Genomic DNA, 7,134 nt, shown 5'->3' on the forward strand with positions numbered 1-7,134 from the left:
GAGGTTGGTTATCACCTATACACAAAGCACACATACTAAAGATGTGTGAGAATGGGGAGGAGAGGTGATTATCACACCCTGGTGATACAATGAACAAGTTCCAAAGCAGCAAGAGTGAGACTCCAGTCAGATCATAGAGGTAGAACAACCTCCTTGGTCAGAGGAAGTTGTAAAAGAGTTACAGATGGGGACAGGGGAAGTAAATTAAAGCATTTTCTGAGTTACCAGCCTAAAACTTACAGTGTATGAATTACACACACAAGCACAAAGACACACAAACACACACTCACACCCAAAATCAGGCGATCATCTAAAAGCTTAACTAAAAAGGACCACCTTGAGTGCATACATCGATTTAATTTTGCGTGCAATTCTATAGTCAACAGGACTGTTTCAAATTGAGAAAAAAGAAATGAAATTGTTGTGGCCTTAACAGTTGTAAAACAAGCTTGGATGCATAACAACACTCATATCCCACTGCTGCGATGCTTCCAGATACAGGGACATTTCTTCTAGATAAGTCTGCAGAAATGTCTGCAGGAAAGTATTTAATTTCTGGATGCAGGAATTTACATTTACCCTGCAAAAATTTCTGCATTATTTCTCCTACAGAAATTCCTGCAGGAAAAATTTTTCCTGCAGAAATTTCTGTAATCATAATATATTAGTCATAGTACATTCTCTGTACATGTTGACTCCTTTTTCAAGTCTTACTTTATTATTATGTATTTAAGACGTTAAGTATTTAGGGAAAAATATGTAGCAAATAATTCTCTTTGTTGTTAATGTTAAAACACATCAGAAGCTGTAAAATGGGATTTCTATTTCAGCAAGGAGAGTGTCTCTTTAACCTCCTTGAGACATTCTTTAACCTCCTTGATTTTAAGACTACAAAATCTATTTTAATATTTAATATTTTGTAGAATTTGATAATCTATTTTAGTATACAACACAGTGTATTCCTATCGACCGAGGTACATTGTACCACAGGTTGGATCTCTCAACAGTAGGAGGGCTGGGACCGAGGGTGATACGGGATACACCACATTGTAACAACTCGAGAACACACGCCTTTCAAATTGCGAAATGAGCCGAAATTTGGAGTCCCTAGATTAAAAAATACAACATCAATTCCAATCTGGTATTTGAATGTTTGGAATTGGCACACTCAGCTCAGGCAAAACAGTTCCAGTTATTCTATGGAACATTCTGAAGCCTGAAGCCTACAATTGGAACCCCGGGTTGTATGGCTACTTATGACACAGACTGGAACAACCATTATATTAGATAGTGCACAGTGTATTCTGTATCACCCAAGGTACGGATTCAGCCATCGGGTGATCCGATCCGCAGGAGGTCTGTGGCCGAGGGTGATGTCATCGTGGTACCCACCCGATAAAACAGACATTTTAATGCAAAATGTGCCAAACTCGGTTGGGTTAAGGCGGCCTAGGCTGATATTCATGTTTGAGTTCGGACGTGTGTCTGCACGATGGCCACAGACTTGTTTCGAACCCAAATCATGTTCCACCATGTTCGATATGACGTCATTCGAATAGAACGCGTGTTCGAATTCGGGGTCACTCGCGGTCATTTGTATGTTTCCCCTGTGAACCCGCGCTGTTACGCATTTTATTCACGGACTATGACATAAACGGCTTTAAGCGCAGCTGAAAACAGCATAATTGATCTTTGCATATAAGTCGATATTTTTTTAACTGTGGCGATTTTTTAACGAAAAATGACAGAAAAATAGCTGTTTCTGTCGTTTTTGGCCCCAAAAAAAACAATGTAACTGTCATTTAACACGAAATAGCCTCGGACAAAAATAATAAATAGGGGGTTGGCTTTCTACTTGTAAAATATCATGATGAAAGGTGTTGTTACCGCTTGCGCGTAAAGCCATGAAGTAAACAGCTTTTTTTTAACCAAAATGTTGATTTTTAACCCAAAAATCCAGAAGTATTAAAAACAAAATAACCTTTATCCAATGTGTTTCAAGTACTAGTGTGAAGTTTAGTTGTGGTGCGACCAAGCTATCAAAAGTTACAGGCATATGTATGAAATACTACTCATAGTATACCATAGGCTGCCTTAACCCAACCGAGAAATTTAAACAAAAATTTAATCTAAACAAAAAGTGTAACAGCGTCAATTCGAATGTTTGAATTCGGTGTTCGAGGTTTCGAAAGCGGCGCACTCGGTTCTCGCGAAATCCTCGTGAAATTATTGTATAATTGTCCAAACTGTTATTTATAGTTATATATAATGGTCCAAACTGTTATGTATAATTATGTATAATAGTCCATAGAATTATGGATAATTATGTATAATGGTCCAAAGGGTTATGTATAATGGTCCAAAGTGTTATCTATAATTATGTATAATGGTCCAAAGTGTTATCTATAATTATGTATAATGGTCCAAAGGGTTATGTATAATTATAGATAATGGTCCAAAGGGTTATCTATAATTATGTATAACGGTCCTAAGGGTTATGTATAATTATGTATAATACCAAAATCATTATGTATAATTATACATAATTATAGTATAATTATGTATAATTGGACTATTCCCAAGGGACTCATCAACGCTTTCCGCATATTCATTACCACCTAATATGTTACCATAAAAAGTATTAAGACAGTTGGGTTAAGCATTTGGGATTTATGGGTGGGAGTCCATAATTAAAACGTTTTTCCATAATTATATCGCGGCTTGTTATATATATTGGTTTTCACTCCTCTGTCTGGATTGTGTTACATCAAGTTAAAGATCATTACCGGAGACGTGTTTGAAAATTGAGTCTGAGGACCTCCTCCTTTTGCTGAAGCATTCCACAAAGATCATATATAGTGGGAGGCAGGGGATTTGAGCAGAGGTCACAATTGTCCTCTCTGAGCTTGGCATTGAGCCCACACTACGGCTGGATCAGGTCACTTTCCTGTTTTTTTTATTTCACTAGGAGAAAAGAAATGACAAGTCTCCATGCTACATCTTTAAGGCATCCAATGCAATTTTGGGATGAGGAGATCTGTCTTATGTTGACATTTACTGACATTTTTAGCCCAGTTGAAGCATTTACATAGCCCTAAGACAAGTATGTGAGGTGACATCTCTTCATTTTTTTTGTACCGCCCATACATGTATATAGATAGAACCAACCTACAATACAGCAACATCACATTTTTGTCTCACAGATACATGTATTAGTGTGCTGTGGGATAGGACTGATTCAACTTGTACTACATTAGAAGAAAGACCAGGAAATTGACTTTTGAACTCCAGATTTGCTGCCCTAAAATAGTATTTGGATGTCTTTAGCCATTTAATATGTTCCTCCTACCCTTATACCTCACTTATCTAAAAGTATACCGGGGGTGCAATTTTGGCCCATATAGAGCATAAATATTGTCATTAATTTTGTGTGTGTGTTTTTGTTTCTCCCAGGTGTCCTAAGACAGTTGAGAACTTCTGTGTTCACACCAGGAACGGTTTCTACAACGGACACATCTTCCACAGGGTCATCAAGAGCTTCATGATCCAGACAGGCGACCCCACAGGTCAGAGGTCACAAACACTGCCCCCCCCCCACACACACACATGGGGCTGATGTTTTGTTTGTTTGGTTGTTTTATGTTAAGACCTTATAAGACTCATATCAGTGGATGCTATTGTGTTTACTGCTAAGTTGCCAGTTGCAGTACGAAACCCTACCACAAGGTGGCACTACAGTCTTAGGAAAGTAACTATACATGTATACTTAGTTGATAGTATACCCTGTACTAGGGCTGTGTATCTTATACCTGTACCTATACCTACTTCCAAGTCTACTTCCAAAAACATCTACTTCCAAGTCTGCACTTGAACATCTGGTGTACCTGTACCTGAACTGAAAATGAAACACTAGTGGACACTACCAAATGCAAGGCAAACACTCTACCCACTTGGCCATTGCACCTTTCTACCCTATAAGACTGTAATATACAGTATGACATTGAGCTTGACCGTGTTATTTTCATGTGCAGGGACTGGAACAGGAGGAGAGTCGATCTGGGGAGGTGAGTTTGAGGATGAGTTCCACCCCAAACTGAAGCACGACCGGCCCTACACCCTCAGCATGGCCAACGCAGGACCCAACACCAACGGATCACAATTCTTCATCACCGTCGTACCAACTGTGAGTACAGTTAAAAGTTAAGTTAAAGTAAAGTCCTCCCCACAACCATTAGTATGGTCGCATATGGCAGTGCCCGTCTCCATTTCTGTAGCCCTTGGGCCACACAGTCATGCAATCACTGCATCAAGGGGCTAGCCTTTTGCAAATACTGCGCAAATACTGTTATCTTCAGCCAAAACGAAGAAATAAAATGCTTATAAGTGGAAAAGCATAATGAAAGCAAGGCCTGAGGATCAGGTTTATGCCTTGGTGCATTCAATTTTATGCAGTGAATGTTCCACAAGAGAATTGTTCTCAGTGTCTACCCAGTAAGACTTGTCATATAGCTTCTCTGAAGTGTGACAGCAACACTGGGTCAAAGGTATTAATGTGCCTATGTATCAATAAAACTTATCATTGCTCTGTTTTCTCCAGCCCTGGTTGGACAACAAGCACACAGTGTTTGGACGTGTGGTCAAGGGAATGGAGGTGGTCAACAAAATCAGCCAAGTCAAAACACACCCCAAAACTGACAAGCCTTATGAAGACATCAGTATCATCAGTATCACCCTGAAATAAATTTAACCGGTCATATGTGTGGATGTTGTATGATATACAGTAACTGCAGTTATAAATGAATGAAGTGTATAGATTTGCCACTAATTTACCGTATGTTCTTCTTTGAGATGCAGAAATTGTAAGACAGTTACATTGTGTAGTACTTTTAGATCTTAGTTGACAGATCTTCATTGAAAGGAGATAGTCCAACTGTATAGATTTCTACCATTCCAAGATATTTTTTCTCCCTCACCAAAGGAGTGGGTAGTTACTAGTATCATGCATATTGAAAGTCATAAACTTTTGATGGGAAGGAAAAACATGTATTTACATAGGTTTTACTATAATAATAAATAAAGATCAAACTTTCATATTCCATGGCAGTTTGTCACACTTCATTTTTTTAAATTAATTCATATTTCATTATTTTTGGTTTTGTATGACTGAAAAGTTTGTTTATTTCCATTTTAGACTATGGCGCGACTACTAGGAATTTATGTTTGCTTCAAGCTAACAAAACATTCACAAATACAGTTGTCCCATATGCATTCTGTACACACACACATATATACATAATTTATAATACTCAGAAATAATATCTTAATACCCCATTCCAAGAACCCACCAGGGGTTATGAAACATCTTCTCTTTTTGTGATACCAGTTTTTGGTACATAGATTACATCCAGGTCTTGAAATCTGTCTTTTACCTCAACCACTTTTGAATAGTCCTCTTCATCAGACTCTACCATGCCACAGTTTTCTTTGATGTCAACGTCTGACATTTCTACTTCTGATTGGCTAGCAGGATCACATGGTCCAAGTTCAAAAGTTTTTAAGTCCATGATGTTGTCCACTATCTCCGGCGCCATCTTTGCTTTGTCAGTGACCAAGTACAGTTGGTCCAGGGAGGGTGTAGACTTTCCATTGGTCACTGGAAGCTTTGAAAGTACATAACACAAAAAAAAAACAATAGTTAAAGGTCGCTCACTCATAATATATTTCTCGCAAACAGAAAGTGATATGTGATGAAAGTGATGGTCAATTATCTGACACAACTTATTTAATGATAAAGCAAATGTTACCTCTTCCGTGATGAAGTCTTTCGGTTTTGGAATGTACGATATTCTTATGCACCTGTATTGAGATACAAGTCACATTGTAAGTTCAACTTCATCTTATTATGACATCTAATCTAAGCCATATAATTGTTATTTCAGCCATGTAGTTGTCTTGTCTGAGAACAGCATTCCACATGTGTGTCAATGGTAAACTGCATTCAACAACTAAGGAGGCACGATTGCGTTGTGACTTACGTTTGGCGTAGTTTAGGCGCAGACACAACTGCGATGAACATCAGAACTAAAACAAAGACACTGCCAAGGGTGGCTCCGGCAATCACGGCTACAAAAAGAAATAACAAAACGATTTCCCAAGAAGCTTTGAATTTTTCACCACACATTGACATACAATGTATGGTAGATGTGACATAAACCTTGAGTATATTTAACCAATATGCAGCGTAGACCCCTTGTATCTTAACTGATTGGAATGTTATGCCTTGCAAGTACATTGCATAGATAGAGGAACTCTAGATTTTCGTCAGACGTCACAGTTTACATATAGAGTAAAGAAGAACTTACCTCCGTGACTTTGATCCATTGGATTGGGTTCCACATTGTCTCCTTGTGGAATGAATGAGCGAAAAAATTAATTCCAAGGAGCGAGAGAACAAATGAACGGGCTGAAAAAGATATTGCCTAATTGCATGTAATTATAGGTCTAAAACGCAAACTCGAAATCGGATTCGAGATTGTAACAGAAAAAAAGACAACAAAAGAAAAACGACTTGCTTTTCAGTGTCTGCGCGTACTTGACAGGAGAATAGGGTCCGCATGGGGACTCCTCGGCTCCTGTACACGCCTGGACCTGAACACTGTAGTTCGTGCCATCCTTTAAACCCCATAAAGATCCTTCTGTCTGGTTCCCAAATCCTGTGATCTTGCTCCCAAGTCTAACGTTGTAGTGCAGGATGATACCATTCGGGTGTTTAGGGGGTGACCAGCTGATGACAAATGAGTTTGTTGTGATGTTGGTGATTGTAACGTTTTCTGGAGGATCGCTGGGTGCTGCAAATTGGAAGAAAAAGTCATAAGTTGTCTCATGGAGTTAAAAAAGTATCAAGTAAAAACATCCCCCCAAAATATGATTAGGGTGTCAGGCTACCAAAACACTGCAAACTCCTTGCTCAAACTAATCTCCAAGCAGATATTTGGCTGGCTGTCATTGCTGTAAGGCAGTATCAAATTTAATTGGCCAGGAAGTATCCAATACGTGGCGCAGCCAATGGTTACAGGCGGCCAATATACTAGTACACTTCCCTTGCCATCAGAGAATCTGCTTGAAGATCAGCTC

The 7,134-nt window shown here is 38.8% G+C and overlaps 1 protein-coding gene and 1 long non-coding RNA gene across 2 annotated transcripts in view; one reads left to right on the plus strand and one right to left on the minus strand.

Moving 5' to 3' along the window:
- The window catches only part of LOC109483597 (peptidylprolyl isomerase domain and WD repeat-containing protein 1-like), a 28,191-nt gene that overhangs the window by 15,117 nt on the left and 5,940 nt on the right, over positions 1 to 7,134 (plus strand). The gene's annotated exons all lie outside the window — the stretch shown is intronic.
- LOC109483599 lies at positions 5,524 to 6,121 on the minus strand. The gene is made up of 3 exons (XR_002141022.1): positions 6,036 to 6,121; positions 5,805 to 5,856; positions 5,524 to 5,660 (listed from the first exon to the last, which is right to left on the minus strand). It is a non-coding gene; the product is annotated as an uncharacterized LOC109483599 (long non-coding RNA).

Source organism: Branchiostoma belcheri, unplaced genomic scaffold (genome assembly GCF_001625305.1).
Source record: "Branchiostoma belcheri isolate BF01 breed outbred unplaced genomic scaffold, Haploidv18h27 scaffold65, whole genome shotgun sequence".
Taxonomy (NCBI): domain Eukaryota; kingdom Metazoa; phylum Chordata; class Leptocardii; order Amphioxiformes; family Branchiostomatidae; genus Branchiostoma; species Branchiostoma belcheri.